We start from the raw sequence: 19,411 nt of genomic DNA on the forward strand, positions 1-19,411 counted from the left end.
AGCCGGCCGCGACAAAAATACGAGCCTTTAGCTTCAACACCTTGCCGCGTAGCAGCGATTCAACGGTGTCACGCATTACCCATACGCGAGGGCCCGCGTTCGCAGGCATTCGGACATTCTAAAATTAAGTTCCATCGCGCAAAAGAAGCACCCGGAGTGGCCAGTGTCCGATATACGGTCGGTCGTGACTCTTTCTTTTCAGTATCCCTTTCGCGAGCCCTTTTTATATTAGGTATACTTTGCCACCCGGGCATCCATTTTCTCGGCCCTCCGCGCCATTTGCAATTCCTCCCGATAAGTGGTACACCCTTATTTTCGAGCCTGATGGCGCGCGTACACGAAGCCTGTTGGACTCAGGTGTGCAAGAGACAGTGAGCCAAGGTTGCGACGACACCCGCGATAACGCGCGGGTAAATTGAGCGTAACAAGTGTGTCGCCTTAAGTCTCGATTCCGGCTCGGACTGAAATATCAGCGGCGCGTCTCCCCCGCAATCACATTTATAGACAATTACACATCCCGTAAATGATGCAGTAAATCAGAGTTTTGCGCGATGCCTTATCAATAGCACATAACTCTTGTCCCGGGAGCGTATTACTGCCGCGAATGTTATGCGCGGAGATTTATTAGCCAGGGACGGTCTCCACCGATTTAACATGAAGCTGGCCGGTTCGCTGCCGTCTGAAAGTAGCCGGTCTTATCCGATACGCGTCTCTGACGGGATATACGGGAGGTCGAGTGGTAGCCAACAATTTGATCGGCACACGGAATCGTGAGAGTGACAAGTCTGAGACGATGCCCCGTCTGTCGTACGTGGCGAACGAGCTGGCACGCGAGCCGCGAGCCGAGTGTGGACTGAAATCGGTACACGAAACCAGTCTCCGGAACCAATCGAAATTATTTATCCGACAGGTGTATCGTTATCGTGCTTAATCGCTATATTTCTCGGCGTCGATGAACGCGCCGCAGACCCGTACAACCGCCGTGTACCATTTCCTTCGTCGTCCACGGCAACTCGCGCGCCATCCGCCAAAACGACGAATAAAAGCCGTGAAAGATTTAGGCGCCGCGAGCCCCGAGGTCCGAGCCAAAGTTTGTGTCCCTCTCGCGTCCGCAATTATTCAGCCACCCGTCAGCGAGTTCGTCGCGTTATGCAACAATAATCCGGCCGTAAATCAGTTTTATCGAAAGAAAATTTCGTGGACGCTTTCATCGCCGCGATAGGACACCCGGCTGTCCATAGCCCATGGAACCGTCGACGAGCTGGCACTTTGCCTGCCACCTCCGTCACATGCCGCTGATGCCGGTGCAGCACCGAATCTTCCTCTTCGTGGTGGCCCTCGACAGTCGAAAAAGACAGCGAGCTTATTCTAACAAGGGAAGTCAGGCAACCAGGAAATTCAGAAAATTATGCAACTTTGTGTGCAGGTAGGGTAGTTCATTCGTGAGATAAATCCATATTTTGTTGGAGCCAAATTGAAAATTGGAGAATTTTCTTTTCCGTGGTATATCTCGAGAACGGTGAGAGATATCGAAAGGAAGTTTAAACAAATGTTGGATATTTTTTTTATATTTACAAATCTGCGTAAAAATAATTATCGAACTAAGGATTGGTTTTGTAGATATAAAAAAAAATGCAATTTGTGTTTAAACTTCTTTTCGATATCTCTCACCGTTTCACAGTGGGGAAATTTTGCGATTTTATGGCCAAGACAAAAGAAATTCAATTTTTTAATTTTACAAATTTTATACAAATGTCAATTGAATAACTATATCCATTTTCGTGGTCAAAACCACAAAACTTATTTTTAATATATAAAATTCGGCATTTTTATGTTCTAATATATGAGAAACTAAATTATCCGAAAAACAGCACTTACAAAAATAACGAACGATAAAGATTTTTTTATTATTTACATTTATACAGTTTTTTCTTTGTTAGAGCATGCCTCTGCTACAGTGCAGCAGGGCATAGCAGAAGGATTATCGCTTCTGACGACAAACAAACATACATAATACAAACAATCAAACAGAGGATCGAAGCTAAATAAAATCGTTTAAAAGAGAATAAAAAGGTTTGTAATGTATAACATGTGAACCAGTCTCGGTCACAGCTATGTCGTATGTTGGACAAGAAAACATTTAACAGTAAAATTGGTGGCATTTGATACTCATAATAGTTCTTCAATTTACATTTGCATTTATTTTGTCGAATTCAAAAATTTATTTTTGTGGTTTAGGCCATAAAATCACGAAATTTCCCCACATTTTTCGAAGGGTTTATTTCGCCCCCAAATATCGTACTATGGCAACAACAAAAAATTAGTTTATCTTACGAAACACCTACTCTATTTGCACAGAAAGTTGCATAATTTTCTACCTCATCCTCTAGTGGTTAAAATATGTTTCAAGTAATTGAGAGTTTGAAAGTGTCGACGAATTTAAGACTATTAAGAAATAAGCAGTCCAATTCCCTTCTGCTCCCTTTTCGGTAACGTTCCTACCGCACGCGTGTCCCCGCTCAATTCGGTCGCCCCTTTTCTCCTTTTCACCTTCCCTCCGTTCGCTTGCTCGTCTCTGTTCCCCCCCGTTCTGCCAGCTCCGTCTCCGCAGGCCTCGGCTTAAGCCCACCCTGATTTACGCCCGCTCACCTGTTCATCCGTTTCAAGAGTGGCCCAGTTGCGAGGCCCTCCTTCCGGTCCCGCGTCGCGTGCTTTACCGAAGTCGATCAGAGCCGTCTCGCGGGCTGACATTATTATCCTGCCCGCCCAATCGAGTTCCCTATATACGCGCTCATTAGTCGGACATGACGTTTCGAATAAATTTGTAACGATAGATAAGATGGGAGTGACTCGAGCAAGTGGAGCTCGGGGGAACGAATCGCACGGGCTGGGCGGACGTGGCTCGCCGTTCCTGCACTTTATCGGCCACGATAACACGACGATTTGTGCTCGTTAAGGTGCATTAACAGGGGGAACGAGTGGAAACAAGGTTTTCGTAATGAATCGCGCCTGACATTGTAAATGTTCGGGCAGGGGGCTAAATGTTAAATTCGTTGGGCCACGTGTATCAGCGAGACATTCAAATATGTGGTTACTTCTTTTGGCACAGGTTTAAAGGACGAAACAATTATTACACCTAAAAGGGTGGAGGGTGTGCTCCAAAAAAGCTTCGTCAAGATTTGCAATTTTAGCTAAAGACGGACACTTTTTCTGCGTCTCTGATCGTCCCACTGACAGAGTTACGACAAGACTACTTATCGGAATGTGTTCCCGCGCAATTTCAGGAGGCGATGGCAAATAATCGCGCCGCGTTAATTGAGAGGCTGCTGTTACTATCGTACATACTGCGTTTCACGCGATCCACGGATGCTCCTTTTTTTCTTCTCCGTTACCGATCGACGCCATGTCATTAATGGCGATAAAAAATGAATAAACAATGGTGGCAGAGCGGCGTGGCGCGCAGCGTGTACCTCGCCTAATGAAATTTCTCTTTTGCTAAACATATATACGTAATTAGAGTGATAACTGCTTAATAACGACTGGTATCGTTACGGCGGATAAGCATAGCGATACGATAGCATCGCGGACCGTGGATACCCTTTAGGCTGCTTTCAGTTTCCGATAATGCCTCTTAATTAACTAAATTATGGTAATTGCTAAAACAGCAACGGCGGACGGGGGTTACCGCGCCATCATGTCTTACTTAATGCAAATGAAGCATTATACAAACGCGCAATTATTACGGCCCCCGTAACGTACTTATTTTATTTGCCGAGCCACTGTTACTTAAGACGCCAATGTTCCCACTAACTATCGAATAAACGGACTCGTACCACTGGCCCGCCGCCATTGTGCTCCCGCTATATTTTTTTCGCCTTAACAACCGCAGGAAAGTAGCAGCTTCTCATTCACCGAGTTTACCCGTGAAATTTCGTCGCTCGAATCGCCTCGCTTCCATCGATTCATCCTGCACGCGCACTTGATAGAACTGATCAAGGTAACGAGTCTCCTCATCCACGAGACAGTAATTATTCGAGCGACGACTCGCTCTAAGGTATCAGCCATTCACCGGCCGATACGACGAACAAAAGCCGATCGAAAAATCTTGCTCAATATCAGGCTAATTTATACGTTTACGTAAGAGCCAATTAAAAGCGACAAGTGCTGCGAGGGAGGAGGGACAACGGAATGACTTAGGATAAAAGCGGCGAGGATTAACGAGCGCTAAGAGGCGACACGACAAATCTCCGGGGGGATTTCAGTTTCACAGGCATCATCGTTCCACGTGTTCCATGGCTGTCGGTTAATGACTGACCCGAGAAACGATCGCTGCTCCTGGGACCTTGAGCGATCATGAATAATCGAAATAACGCCGATAAAACACAGACTGGCCCGTGCATTCGCGGGGATCTGTCGGGAAACGTAACCGAAACTCGTTTCTCTAGGAGCGGATGCTAGGCGACGCGATCGCCGAATCGTTTGGCGAACGATAGATAGACGGAGGATGAATAAATTAACGGGCTTGATATAATCGTAAACCTCGAGAGGACCGGAGGATCCGAAGGCCTCGCTGGGAACACAATAGGCGCGCTATAAATTTTACTTTACAACGCGTCATAATTGGAGGTCAAAGCTGGAGGTTTCGTAATTTCGATGGCTCCATAAAAGCTAAGAAAGAACGTTTGGTTTTGGAGAGCCGCGAGTGGAAGCTGATCTTCAAGATGTCGTCGTGGTAGGGTAAGTCCGGTATAGATCGACCACCGGGAGAGTCCGGGAGAATCCGAAAACTAAATAAGAATTAAAATATCAATTAATTTACTCGTGTACTATACTTTTTATAAGCTACACTTTTTGTTATTTTTCAAGGTCGGTCTCACCCGTAGTGGGTGGACGGTCTAACCCCGACATGCGGGTGAGACCTACCAGTTGCAGTGCCAATGCTTTTGGTTGAAAATGAAAATAAATATTTGAAATTATCGTACACTATAATTTATATGTACTCCAACTTTGCAGGGCTTTGCATTAATTTACACAAAACGACAAGAATGTGAGAAACAACGATGCTACAATTTCTTCTCAAAAGAGTAGTTGAAGTCTCCCGGACTTACAATGCAATACAACAATTCCACGTGTCTCTTACTATTACACCCAAGAATACAACAGAATTATTTTTCGCAGTCCCCAATGGTCTCGATAAATCTACCGCGAGGATTCGTTGAAACGCAACACTCGGGTAGGTACGCAGGAGCTGCTTGGTAAAAGGGCGAAGGAGAGAGAGGAGACTCGAAGCTGTCGTAGATCCTAATAAACGTATTTAAAGAAACTCCGCTCGGCGACTGGTTTCGCGAGCTGTTCGCCCTTTAATAAGCGTCCCTGGCTCAGGGGGCAAGGCAGGCCCGAGGAAGGCGACTCCGTGGTTAATTGTCATACGTTGGCTGAGCGGCCGGGAAAGATACGCTCCGGGGATCATCGCGCGGCGCAACGAACAGAGGGAGGGCGGTGAAGTGGCGATTTTATCGTCCTTCGGTTTACCTGCGCCTCCTCTCGACACGGATGACGCCACCGCGCACAACTACTCCCGTGAAATCCATCGGGGGTGTAAAGTGTAAGCGATCCGGGCATCGACGGCTTGATATTGCGCGAACGATAACCTGCCGTTTCGATTAATCGAGAAAGCAAGCCTCCTTCTTGTGCGTGCACGGGCCGAGGTGGCCTCCTCCGCGGCGAAAACGCCCGGGAGGAGAGGGAGAGATAAAAGGCTCCCTCCACCGGCAGGCAGAGCGACAAAACGCAGGTACAGACTTAAGTATATATAGTGGTAACTGCGGGAGGCAACGCGGGGAAGACTTCTTGGCTGTAAAGTATAAAGCATTAAGCGTTAATCTCACCGGTGGACAAGATAATGCTCCGAGTCGGCTCCGTGTGAGGAGCCTTTGAGTGGCTATTTATCTCGAGTTTAAATCGATTTGTATGCTAATCCACCGGAGAAATCCGCCTGCGTACATAAAACTGAAGGAGGCCTACAAAACTCAGCCTCCATGAGATTCCAGATATATCCCTGACTAATTAGGCCCACCGCCGCCCTGCCTCCTTTCTTCTCCTCACGCCCCCCGGTCCGTCCACACGGTGCCGCTGTGCCTTGTCCCTTCCCTCGCCCTTTTCGATGATATCGACCTCCCACCCGTCGGAATCCGCCGTCTCTTCCTGAAGGAATCGTCGTGTTTCTCTACGGTGCACTCTCCGGAGAGAAACACCGATCGTTCCGAGGGACCAGCTAACAGAACCAACGAGAGAAGTGGCCGAAGGAACAGCCTACTTCTTTTACGAAAACGATCCCGGCGTGCCTTCGCTCTCTGTTTATCTCGGCCCCTCTCCTCTCTGCCGTTTACGATCTTCCGTTCGTTGGGATGTTCGGGAAATTAGGGGCCGAGGAGGAGCGCAGAAGAGGACAGCGTTGGATCTCGATGACGCTAGGGCAGCCTCGTAGACGTTTCGTAGACCTTAAAAGGTAAACTCGCCGGGACGAAAGTGTTTGGTCAGGGTCGACGACCGCTTCATCGATGAAGCAAGCAGCTGCAGGTAACGATCTTCGGGTTCACAGGTAGATGCTCCGCTTTTAGATGGAAATTTCAAGGAATTCCAAACGAGGCAACGCACTCCGAGGTTTTCGAACGGGGCTGAGTCACACGGAGGATATTATAATCCGTGGGATATCGTTGCCTTGCTTATCCGTCCGTTTTCGTAATTAAAATGGAGACGGTGGGACGAAGGGAGTCGCTGAAACGTCTGGTGGAAGAACAGTCGAGGGATAACCCCTCCCTTGGAAAATAACGTATCAATTTATTCGAGGCTTGATTTAATCTAATCGGCGTACCACGCAGGATCCCTGGTCTCTTCTACTCGTAAATAGTTCGGTGGGCGTGTTGTCTTCGAAATTAAGAACGTGAATAGCTCGCAACGGGGCAGACCGTCTGCCTTACTTTATTTCTCAGTTGTTGGCCGTTTTACGGCGCGGATTCACGAGCGTTAAACCCGAAAACGCTTTGATCTTTTATACTTGTTTCGTAGAAGCGCGATTCGATGAGCTTAAGTGGGCGAACGGGTCAGGATAACTCCAACAGCGTGTTGTTTCATATGGCGCGAATGATAAACACCCGCGATTCCGCCGCTATATCTCCCGGGGGACACTCGATCCCTCGAATCTTCCCGCACAGGATAGACTCGTACACATCGCGAAAGATTTAATCGTCCCCCGCCCGATTCCACCGGCTCATGCAAATGAGTTAAATTGCGATCGTTCCGGGGGCACGATCGATCGGTCCGCCGTGGCCGGCTCGAAACGCAGCCGGCCGGCATTTGCTCTTAAAGACATTGTTCTACATCCACTACCCGCCAACAACAATAGAGAGTTTCGTCGAAGACACGGCGCATTTTCCATGCCAAGGCGAACTGGATTGACTTCCAAGATGGATTATGGTCCAGCAGAGGGACACGTCTCATTGTGTTCCGTCGGCCTATATGGTTAAAACCACCTGTTTCGCAAAAGTCAGATGCCATCGGCCTGTATCCTCGGCTGCAGTTCGCTTCGTTCACCGGCGATCCGCGGTCCGATAAACAAGACAAGAATGTAAACATATTCAAATCCACGGGCGCGAGCACACCCGCGCGCGCGCGACCGATAGAACGCGTACACGGCGTACACGTTGTTTTATTGAGAAACATATCGTAGCCGTGGATCTGATCATCGCGCCAAGTATGCCAGCGAGCGTTACCACGGCCGTTTTTCAAGATCGCGCCCAACCGACCCGAGATAATTAATATTTGCGTTCCGCCGTGGAAAAGTAACGAGCCCCTCGTCGAGCTCGTCCATTTCCCCGCCCCTTCCGAGCACCGTGGGCTTTGTTGCGAACCGCAGAAACTGCCAGACAACGACGGCCGGTTGTCGTGCATGTACGATATTTATGGAGTGCCGAGTAATTCGCGGTGCGATCGAGGAAGGCGTAAATTCTGCTTAAGAGACAGCTTGAATGCGTCGGATAAGAATTTTTCGCGCGACGCTTCGCTCTCGCGAAAATCCAGTTCGAAAGTTCGCGGGGATGTCTGTAACGGCGGCTGTTTCTTGACACGTGTCGTTTGATATAAAAACGCGAGAAATCAGTAGCGTTTACCGACTTTAATCGAACAGCAGTCAGCTGTAGAGTAAAGGGCCTAAATTTCGTCCACCAAGGCTAATGTCGCCTAGGGCTGGGACTATTCGAATAATTTCATATTCGAATATTTTACAAGTATTCGAATGCTACGAATGAACTTCGAATATTTGAGTATTCGAATGTTATTATTCGAATACTTGGATATTCGAATAGTATTCGAATACTTGGATATTCGAATAGCTTTCGAATACATGGATATTCGAATAGCTTTCGAATACTTGGATATTCGAATTATATTCGCCAAAGAATTGAGCAACTGAAGTATTCGAATACTTAAATATTCAAATAGTATTCGAATACTTAAATATTCAAATAGTATTCGAATACTTGGATATTCGTATTATATTCGCCAAAGAATTGAGCAACTGAAGTATTCGAATACTTAAATATTCGAATAGTATTCGAATACTTGGATATTTTTTGTGCATCGTGGATACATAGAGAAACATTCAAAGCAAATTCATGCCAAATGCCAGCTCATTCTAACATTTTATACTCCCTCTACAGGGTGAAATATAAAAATGGAGGACGAAATTTGGGCCTTTTCCCCTTGTGTATTCAACGAGCCTTTAATAACGACTCTCACGAAAACGTAGCTCCGTTCGATCAATTTTCTCTCTTCAGTTGTACGAAAAATTACGAAACGCTTCATATCGAAAAGAAGAGTCGCGAGTATTTCAATTAGTATACCTCGAGGACTCCGGGATGACACAAGAAACGCCAATATTCCCTGGTCAGCGCAGGCCACGGACGTGTCAGATTTGCATGCAAATCGCTGGACGCGAAATGGATATACCGCGCTTTAAAGGATTTCATTTTGAGCGTTTACGAGTCGCTAACGCACGAAGCGGACAGAGGAACGAGGAGGAGGCAGAGCCACACACCGACGAGCGTAACTCAACGGCGATCGTTGAAGAGCACGCGAGAAACAAGCGAAGAAGATTTACGACAAGGGAAATATACCTTCCCGGAGCTGTCTACCGTACGCATTCCGTCCCAGAAGAATGAGAGAGGGGTGCAGCTCGCGTTATAAGGGCTGTAAACTCGCTCTCCTTTGTGACGTAGCGCGTAAAGGGTTTAACCCCTCGCGGGCTCCGCCGGCGAGATCCGCCGGAGACGCTTCCACGCTGACTTTTAGCGGGCATCCGCGCTGGATACACCGACGAATCTCCCTTTTTATCCGACTTTCTCGCATGAAAATGACTTTCACGGAGATGGCAGACCGCGACACAACGACGACGCCATTCAGTCATCGTTTCTAGAAATGTTCCGTCATTATGCTTTCATGATTTATACTCGAACATGATACTCATCCTCTTCCCCTCCCATACACACAACTGCTGGATCTCTCTCTCTGGAGGATTCGCAGAAGTCGTACATCACGGAGCATTAATTGAACGCCGAAAACATTCTTCGCGTTTCCGTCGTGGTCAAGGAAGTCATCCTCGAGCGAAGCGAAGTTTTTTTTCGAAATGAACCGTTTCTGATTTCTCATGGAAGAAGCAAGAACGTAGGACACGCGGAAGTACTGCATAAATTATTGGCAGGCCAGGCTCGTGTTTATTTGAAACCCGTGTGTAGCCACGCGCGCGCTTTTGCGGGACACCCTGTACACGCATTCGGATTTCTCTGGTTTTACGCGAATCGCCGGCGTTCGCCCGATGATAAATCGACGGATTAGAAAATGGGTGATCGCTGAAAAGCGTTGCGGCTACGACAAATTGCGAGTTTCTAACGCTGGCCGGCGCGCTCGCTCGAAGCCTCTTCGAGGCCGGCATGACTCGAAACTCATTACCGTGCGTACGCCTTACTGTAACCCTGCCACCTCTAGACCACTCGCAGGTGCATGAAACGCACGCGGGAGAGCGAGCAGTGAAAATCTATACGGAGAGAGGAAGAGAAAAAGAAGAAAAAAAAATAAGAAGAGGAAAAATATTACGTTATTCCCCCGCTGGCGAGGAGCGAGCCACTACTAGCATTAATATCGCGCAGTCACTCGTTGTAATTAAAATATTACTACTAACGGAGAAAGTCCCTAGAAAGTGAGAAATTTTACACCCGAGACGTCCGCGAGCAATCGCGCTCCGGGGTATTGAAAACTGATACGGCGCTGGTTCTCGAGACATTTTCGGAGAGCTGTCAGGTTCGCTGACAGTTACGAGTAACCGAATTTAGGGGATCTATCGGTTGCGAATTACAGCTCCACTTTCGATGCGACTAATATTGGTAGTACCAGATCGGTTGCCCATCGGCTTTACGTCGCCCGCGCTCCTTCTCGACCCCTCCGTGCGAGGGACGCGTGTCTCCGTTTCCGATTCATTTCAATATTTCATTCATGAGGCGACGGCGCGCGGGAAGAGATGATTCGTGTGTCACGCGGCCGACCGGTCCCCGAGAATGGACTTTTTCAGCAATTAAAAGGAGGAAAAAGGGGGACCATTGGCCGGTGGCGTTCGTTCAAACGTTCGTGGAGACGTGGGTTCAGCTTCCAAGAACGCGGAGGCCCGGCCTCTCTCTCTTTCTCTCCCCTTCAGTCCTCTCTCCCCCCTCTCTCTCTCTCTCTCTCTCTCGTGCAAGCTGTATCTGGCTGCCGGACGTTTTACGACATTCGGCGGAGCCATAAATCGTGCAACGCGGACCGATTTATACATCGATATCGGTGCACTTAAGTATACAAATGTGCCCTTAATTGGACTGTCTCCTCCCGTGCGTACTATAAAAGCGGCACTTCACTCGCCACCCAAATCACTGCTGACAGCAGCTCCTTTTAAGTTGGAAATATGGCCACTAAAGGTGGCCACCATTCACCAAGCGTACCGTACCCATCGACCCCCGAGGGAAAAATTGTTCCTGCAGACTGGCGTTCGCAATGATTCGCCTGCGTTCGCGGTGGATCTCGCTGGGACCGTTTCGGGTACAGGTGTCGAACCAGCGATTAAGTCGCTGAACGTGTTCATCGGTCCGTCACTTTTTAACGCCGATCCAGGCAAAAACTCCTGGACGACGAGCGACTGAAAGAGGAAAAGTTCAACGCACGCGGTAATTCCACCCTGTGCGCGGATACGCGCGCAACAGGCGCGTAAATTTATGTTACAGGAGCATCGAAATGTTGCCGTTTTACGGGCGCGATTAGTGCCAATGTCTCGAGAACGCATTGATCCGGCCGAGCTCGCGCAACGAGGTTAATTAAGTGTATTAGAAAATCCTCGTATCCCGTGAGATTAATAACGAGGCAGAAGGGGTAGCCGCGGAATTTCCATCACGGCTGGAAACGCGTAATTAGCCGACCCGATTAATAATTTACTGCCGCCTCATCGGAAAGCGCGATCGTTCACTGGTGAGAAATTGATGCTTTCCCCGGGGATACTTTGTCGCCCTGCGATCGATAAGAGAACAACGCAGCAAGCGCAAAACGCGAGGAGTCGCTGACAAATAGGATAACGTCGTATATCATGGCTCGTCTTTCCTCGATCCCGTGCTTCCTGCGTTCAACGTTGTTAAGATTCTTGTTCTCGTTTTTCACCGTGGCCGCAAATATGTTCGCATCCCCCTCCTCTCTATATGCACTCTGGTTGATCAACACGTTCCACGCTGCGCATCGCGCGGAATGCGCGTGTATGACTTTCATCAAACATATTCTTGAATACGATTGTGTGGTAACCGGAGGAAGAGGGAAATGAGACTACGAGGAACTTAATACAACTGCTACTTAGGTTCCTATAAGCGAGCCGAACACGGAATAACGAAATTCATCCGCGTGCAAAGTACGAGCAGCATTTATTTTCCTCGTTGAGTCAGATGGGAGAAAACACAATGGGAGCAACAAAAAGGTTATGATGAATCAACACTGTACGTAATAAACACGCTGCTCCGGAGTGGATTAAGAAAGCCTGGAATCGTGATTTTAATTTACAAGACCTGCAACGGAATGGAAGATCGATGGAGAACGACCGCGAGTGATAAATGCGCGAACAACCCTGAACACGGTTAAACGCTGTAGAGTAGGCTACTTACAATTAGCTGTCTGTGCGCGCAGCTAATTAAACATTGTTTGCACAAACATGACAGGAGTTGACGATCTGCCAAAGAATCCGACCAAACTTCTTGCCCCGTCCAACGAGACACATACGAAGAAGAGACGAGCGGCGAGTTAGCACATTCGTGAATCCCCAGGCGCGAGATTTCAGAGTAATTTCCTGCTCGTCATCTAGCGCGGTGACGCGGCTGATTCAGCGGCGGCTACCGGCGCGGGTAAAAAGCGAGCTGACCGAGAAGGGTCGAGAGTGTCCGAGACGCGAGACGTTTCGTCCAAAGGGCGCCGCCGTCGTTGACAGCAATTTCATTGACGATTGTTCCGCGACGAAGAAGGGAGGTTCTTGCTCCGCTTAATTAAAATTATCGAGGAATTATACCGCAGTGCCCCGACTGGGGTAATCTCCTAAATCCGGGGAACGAACTTCAGCTCGAATGAATTCGAGAATCGCGACTGATAACCGCGGGTCGAGTTTCACCGAAAGTTTCCCTTCTCGCGGATTGTCGCGGTCGTCGATCGACGTGTTACATTGTAAACGTGACCGAGCAGGCCGAGCAATATTTTCACTTCTCGCGAGAGCAGAAATCAGCCCCGTCCGTGGCGATCACGTGCGCACGATAACAGGTCGGGCCCGGTCGATGTTTGTTCTGGCCGTGTCTACAACGGAGCGCCGCCGCGAACGATTATCGACGTTCGACAATCGAAGGATTTATCGTTCCATTTGCCGGCGTGCTGGCCTGGCTCGGGTTCCTCGCTCGAATTCGCCCGGGATCCTTGGCTCGCGGCACGACTTCTCGCGCTGCCGCGAAACCGGCAACTCCTTACACGTCCCGCGGTTCCACGAACGCCAATTCCTCTTTACTTATCGCGTCGCTTTATTAGGAGATACCTTCCGACAGATACCCCGGCCGAGCCACGTTTTTCGCGTTGCCGGCCGAGACACCGAACAGAAGCCGGGGGCTACGATCGTGGCACCGTTTACACTGTTTACAGGGATGCTGCGCGATGTCTGCCGTGCGCGAATCGGCGAAGACACCAACGGCGCGCGGGATTTTCTAGATCGACAAATCACTCACCGTCAGTTTCAACTGGTAGCCTCCGCCGAAGAGCAGCGTCGATCGGGCCGATCATTTATCACCACGACTATTCGTCCGCATAATCGGCTTCTCCTGGAAGGAGCACAGCTCTGGACGAGGGTCAGAGGATATCACGCACACCGAGTGGTCCACGGTAGACACGAGACTCTCGAGGATACCTCGCACTGAACACGCACGGTCACAGGGACGCTGTGCAGGTGGCCCGTTCGGACCAATCGAATCTTTCAACCACGCACTACGCGATCACGGTTAGAACTAATTGAGCAATCATCGGGACCGTGAGCTCTCTCCACTGACAATCTCGAGCACGAAGGACGAGGGTAGGAACAGAAGATCTGGGCACGGTTGTTTGTCAACGAAACACGGCACTAGGCACGCAACAATGGACACCAGTTTTCACGCTGCACGGCCGTTCACTTTTATTCACAGCCGTGGATGCCGATGACAACCAGGGATGGTTCAATCCGAACAGCAGCCTCGCAGAAAAGGAAGGATCCGAAAGCGAGGGGAGAGAAGAAGAGTAGAAGGAGGGTCTGGGGGACAGGAACAGCGTCGAAGGAGGTAAAGAAGAAGAAAAAGAAGACACCAGAGGTGAAGCAGAGGCGAAGAAGAGGTGACACTGGTTGTGTGCCCGACGCAGTTAGGAAATAAGGCGAAGCTTGCTGAACACGAGACGTCACTTAGCACCGAAATTTTCTGCTCGTCTCGCAGCGTGGTCGAGCCGATCCTCCGTACAGTTTCGATCGCCCGGAAGGTCACGGTTCTCGGCTCGATCGGTCTGGATCAGTCGCGTTCCCGATCATAAACGAACAGCCCCGGAACGATGACAGTAGCGGCGACAGACGGGCGTAAGGGAACTGACGTTCCAGAACAATTAACCCCAAAGTCTAATCGATTTAATTAGGCGTCGTCAGGCATAACCTCTTTCCGATCAATCCTGCCCATCTGGTCCGTCGAGTCCCGAGACCTCCTTCTCTTCTTCCCCGTCATCGGGTCCCCTCGATCCTAATCGACCACTCGACGTCTTCCTTCTCGTCCGGCAGAGAAATCGTTCGAGCCCTCGCCCACGACACACGTCTCACCCGTGACACACCGGTGTTTCTTTTAATCACAGCTGACCAGTGCTCGCGATCTCGCTGCGTGGTCCGACGATCGCTCCTGGGGACCGATCGAGCCTCGACGCGCCGCCGAAAGCTCGCGAGGGCAGCTCGCGAACAGGTGGATCGAGGTGGATCGACGTGGATCGGAGAGGTCGCTTGCCGGGATGTCGGTAGCGATTTCCCACGTGTTCAGACCGGCGGGCCGCCCCGTGCGCGGCTCGCTGTCAGAGGGCGCGCCCGCGATGCCATATATCCCCTCATCCTTTGACCATGCACCACCGATCGCGAGCAACGTGACCCTGTCGCGTGCACGCCGCGCTCCTGCCGGTCGTTCCCTCGCGAGCTTCTTCCGGAGCACGGAGCGCACGGGGTGGACGGCGAGGCCAGGATTTTCCGCAGCTTCCGACCAGGTTGTCGCGGGCACCACAGAGCGAGAGGTTCGCGGCACACGGCGAAAGACGGGCGGGGACCGGCGCGAATGGCCACGGACGATGACAATGATAATGATATAACAATAGCGTGCGTTCTCCGCTGGTTCAGATCTTACACTGAAGACCAAGGTACACATACACATGTGTGTCGGCCGGGCCGGCAGGTAGAAGAAGGAGGTAGATGCTGAGAGGTAGGAGGAGTGCGGTGGAGTGTGGCTCCGGAGGGAGGGGAGCCACGCTCTTGTGCACCGGCCACACACAATCGCCTGGCTCAGACCCACACAAACGCGCCAGCTCGCGCGGGTACTCTCTCGCGCGCGCGAGACCTACCGTGCCTCTAGACGCGGACAGGCTCCATGGAGAAGTCTGCGTGCTCCTCTGAGCAACTTCGTTCGTTCCTTCGTTCTGCTTAGAAATTTGGTCGTCCCGCAGTCACCGTAATTACAAACCAATAATCGACGAAGCAACAGCATCGCCGATTTAGGGAACGAAGGGCCCGTGTTCGATTCCACGTTTCCGTAGAATACGTTCAACCTGCAAATTCTGTGTTATGTACGTGGTGCAAGTTCAGGACGACGAGGCATCCTCTAGTGAACAGAGGTAGAGAATACGAAGTGCGAGAAGGTTCTTTAAAATGGACCTCAACTAGTGTTCCTTCTCGAGAAATTTTTAAAAATATGAAATTCCTTTAACAAAGGAATTTCATATTTTTGAGTCCACTGGAAGGACACCCAATTTACCATAACTTTTGTACCTACTACATAGGGTCAAGTCCACTCAAATCGAAAGAAAGTTTTCTACAGCTACAGATTTTATCACAAAAAAAAGAAACAGATTAAAAAACTATTTTAAAATAAAAAAGTAATGTCTCGCTTTGCACAAATTTTGTATTAAATAAATAAATACATCAATTATATTTAATATTTGTTTTTCCATTTATACAAGGTTTGTGCAAATTATACAGGAATGAACAATTAGTTAAAGGATTCCTGTGTTTTTGATAAGTATTATCAACATTATTCCAAAAATATAAATTTTCTAATATTTTTTTCATTTTCTCAAGACTTCTCGAGAATTCTCGAGAAATATGATCCGATTCCTGATTCCTCGAGAAACAAAAAATATCGAGAAATCAGGAACACTAACCTCAACTCCGGTACCGAGACCTACCACAGACCTACGAGTTGCTTCTCGCAATTCGATGCACTTTGGGTTGTTGAATGTGTACCTATTCTGCAGGCTGCGGTACCAAATTCGTCACTTTCTGGAGCCACTGAGACGCTGCAGAACCCAACCCATCACCCAATCGGATGCGCCTGCACGTCTCTGTTCGGTGATGGAGAGGGTGGAAAAGAGCGCGAAGCGAGATGACACCGTCACCGTATTTACATATGATACGCCTAAACTCATTATACCTTTCTAATTAAAAAGGAGCAGATTTTCCCTGTGCTGTCTACGGTTGATTCGTTCGCTTCGCAAAACGGAGCGATTCCGTTCCTCGCGTTCTCCTTTGCGCTCACGGCGCGCAGCATGCGTGAGAGTGCGTGCTCGCACGCGTGGAGAGGGCCGTGTGTGTGTGCGCGTGCACGCGAGGAGACAACGACCATTCTGTGGCGCACACAGGTAAGCAGCATCGGGCCAACCTGGCCTCGTCCCGCGCCACGCCACCTCGCCTCACTTACATACGATACGATACGAGCGAGCCACAAGGCAGGCAGGTAGCGCACAAAACTAAAGAGACTCTGGAGAAGAGCGGAGGAGAGCAGGATAGTGACGAGGGGAATGAGTGAAAAGGAGACGGTGATCGTCCAAGGGAGGGCGGGAGAAGGAGAGAGCGCTAGGGACAAGGTACATCGGCAGGGGAGGGAGAAAGAAAGGAAGAAGGAGAGAAGAGGGAGCCAGGACTAACCACTGGCGAGGTAAGAGAAGAGAGTGACCAGAGAGAAGAGACGAGAGGAGAAGAAACGGCCTGTGGAGGGGTGTCCGTTGCTGCTGCTGCTGCTGTTGCTGTTTAAACCGCGAGTACGCACGCTTTAAGGCAGTCGCGCGAGTATTATACTCCCTCCTCCTCCTTCTCCGGCCAGAAGGCTTCCCAACCTTCTGGAACTTCTGTTCTCTGGGGATGAAAGTGGGGTATAAGCCCCGAGCGGGCGTATCGGCTTCTCTCTGCGTTCATTGATCGGACGCGATCGTTTCGGTCACGAGTGTCGCTCGTTTCTCCTTCGAGACGTTCGCGTACAAACGACACCACTTCGAACCAACGAATTTTCTATCTCATCCCCCTTGCTTCGTTCGTTTCGCGATGTACGCACAGATTCGGAGCGATTTTTGGCCGGGTAATTAGCCGAGGGGGTGGAAGGCTCTCGATTCCTCTGAGCAGCCTTATCGAGCCGAGGGATCGCTAAAACGGAGCGTAAGGAGGATTAAGACGCGAGAAGACGACCGGTGGGTGCGCTCCGAGCACCTCGACCAGCTGTCTCCTTTCCATCCACCAAATTACCTGTCATCTCTTCTTATCTCGGACAATCCGTTCATCCGTTTCTCCGGCTACGTTCTCGCTCCATCTCGACCGTGATGCTCTCGTCTCGTTCCCCGGGCTATTTCTTTTGCTCGTCTCGACGTGGAGCTGCGGCCAGCGCGCGTCCATCGGCACCGGTCCCCTCGACGCGACGATCGTGAAATTAATTGAATCGATACCCCGCGCGACGAGCATGAAAATAAATATCGCGTACACGTATGTATATCCTCTTCAGCTGCAGAAGAGAGATCGCGTCCCACGAGCGGCCGAGAGGAGTCCGCCGCCTCATTCTCCGCGGCAGGTTCCATCACTTCCATCGAATCCACGCAAAAGTCCAACACGCGTCAACAATAGCGCTGGCACCGTTACATAAATCGAATTACCTAACAGCCCGAGTCATTGCACAACTGTATTTGCGCCCGCGTAGATGGTACCAAAGTGATTTGTTTGCGTGCAATTTAGAACATCTGTGCGTACGGCCTTCACCGACCGATGGATTCGTAGCCACGCTCGTGATAATAACCTCCCGCGCCGGCCGCGAAGGACGCTCGCGAAAGCTCCGTTACTTCTCGCGATCTTCCCTGATACAGGTCACTCCCACCCGCGCTATTATAGAGACGAATGGGGATTTCTACTCTGGACATTTGACGTCCCGATCTCCATGATCCAAGGATGGTCGCCTAGTCCCCAACGGTGCGTAGCACTTTGTCCACCTACTGCGGATCAAACGAACGGTCAACGGTCGAGTGAAAAAGAAAGAATCGGGCCACGGTGGTGAGTCTCTGATTTATCGTCTCCTCTCGTTCTGGATCGTGAGTGGCGGCGACGTGATCGGTTGCGCCACGTCGCGTTCCAATTTTGGCTTCCACCGGCGCATAATGAATCGGTATGCAAATCCACGAATAAGGATCATAACTCATTCGTGCGATATCGTGTTCTCACACGCGGTCAATCGGACATGGCTCGTGGGACCGTGGCGACGCGGCCCGTCCGCCCCGCCTCGCTCCGCTTCGCCTGTCGTCCAGCTTCGGACCCAGATAAGAATACCGAGGGCCGAACGCGGCAATTACAACTGCGTACGCCGCTCTGTGTATATGTCGCAGCGACAGTCGAACGCGTGACGATGCCTCGATATGTATTGAAGCACCGAGGGGGGAAAAAAGGCCGAGTCCAGCTGACATGAAATATGTGATCGCGTCCGCGTAAAAGTATCGGCCCACCATCGTCCCTGTTAAGTGTCCGACACTCGGCCGCGAAACCCACTCGCGACCGGGTTTCCTGGCAGCGTTTCGCAGCCACCACGTCTTTTGCGACGCGAGCGAGAAATTTCTGTTTGGTTCACGGTCGATGACCAGAGCTTGCCGGGGGAAGGACGCTGAGCTTGCTCGACACCGATCGCGGAGGAGGAGGGATCGCGAGGTAGCAGATGTGATAAAGAGTGAAGATAGCAGAGAGCCTAATTGCCAGTGCTCAAGGGTCTCAGACTAATTGTAAGTATACGAGATCTAACAATCTAGCAGAAGAAGAAATGGGCGAAGCTGCGTATCCCACCGAGGGGATGAAACACTGTGGGTCGCAGCTGAGAGGACGATTCTTACCAATCTTTCGCCAACTAGTCAAACCATTGTTTTCTGCAGCTGGTCCTCCGAACACTCTTCTCCAACGTTAACTGATCGACAGCGCGGGACACAGCGGAGCCACGCGCGGAGAGCAGAAAGCCAAAGCGTCGGTGGTGACCACGTACACCAAGAAGATAATGGACTCCACGGCGAAAGACACTCGCGCGTTAGCAAATCGGGCGTTGTCGAAGCGATTCGGTGACGGGGGTGGATTTATCGCGTGCCTCCTGGACATTAACCGGGCAAAGTGTCAAGGGCGACTGAGCTTGTTACGGCACGGATGGTTCACTTTATCAGCGGACAAGCATTGACGGGAAACCGTGAGAAAGAGAGACGGATAGGCAGATAGAAAGCGGCCCCGTGGAACGTTACAGAGAGCCAGAGGGAAACGGGCAAGAGTTTC

The 19,411-nt window shown here is 50.2% G+C and overlaps 1 protein-coding gene across 3 annotated transcripts in view; it reads right to left on the reverse strand.

Moving 5' to 3' along the window:
• Sox102f (transcription factor Sox102F) overlaps positions 1–19,411 on the reverse strand; it is a 188,224-nt gene that overhangs the window by 155,991 nt on the left and 12,822 nt on the right. The window contains exon 1 of one of the 3 annotated variants that reach the window (XM_076809459.1): positions 13,320–13,663. The exons of the other annotated variants lie outside the window; for them this stretch is intronic. The gene's annotated coding sequence lies outside the window, so the exon portion shown is untranslated. Of the gene's footprint in view, positions 1–13,319; positions 13,664–19,411 lie in introns of those variants that run through there. 3 annotated transcript variants of the gene reach the window in all.

The sequence above is a fragment of the Andrena cerasifolii genome, chromosome 3 (assembly GCF_050908995.1).
Source record: "Andrena cerasifolii isolate SP2316 chromosome 3, iyAndCera1_principal, whole genome shotgun sequence".
Taxonomy (NCBI): Eukaryota; Metazoa; Arthropoda; class Insecta; order Hymenoptera; family Andrenidae; genus Andrena; species Andrena cerasifolii.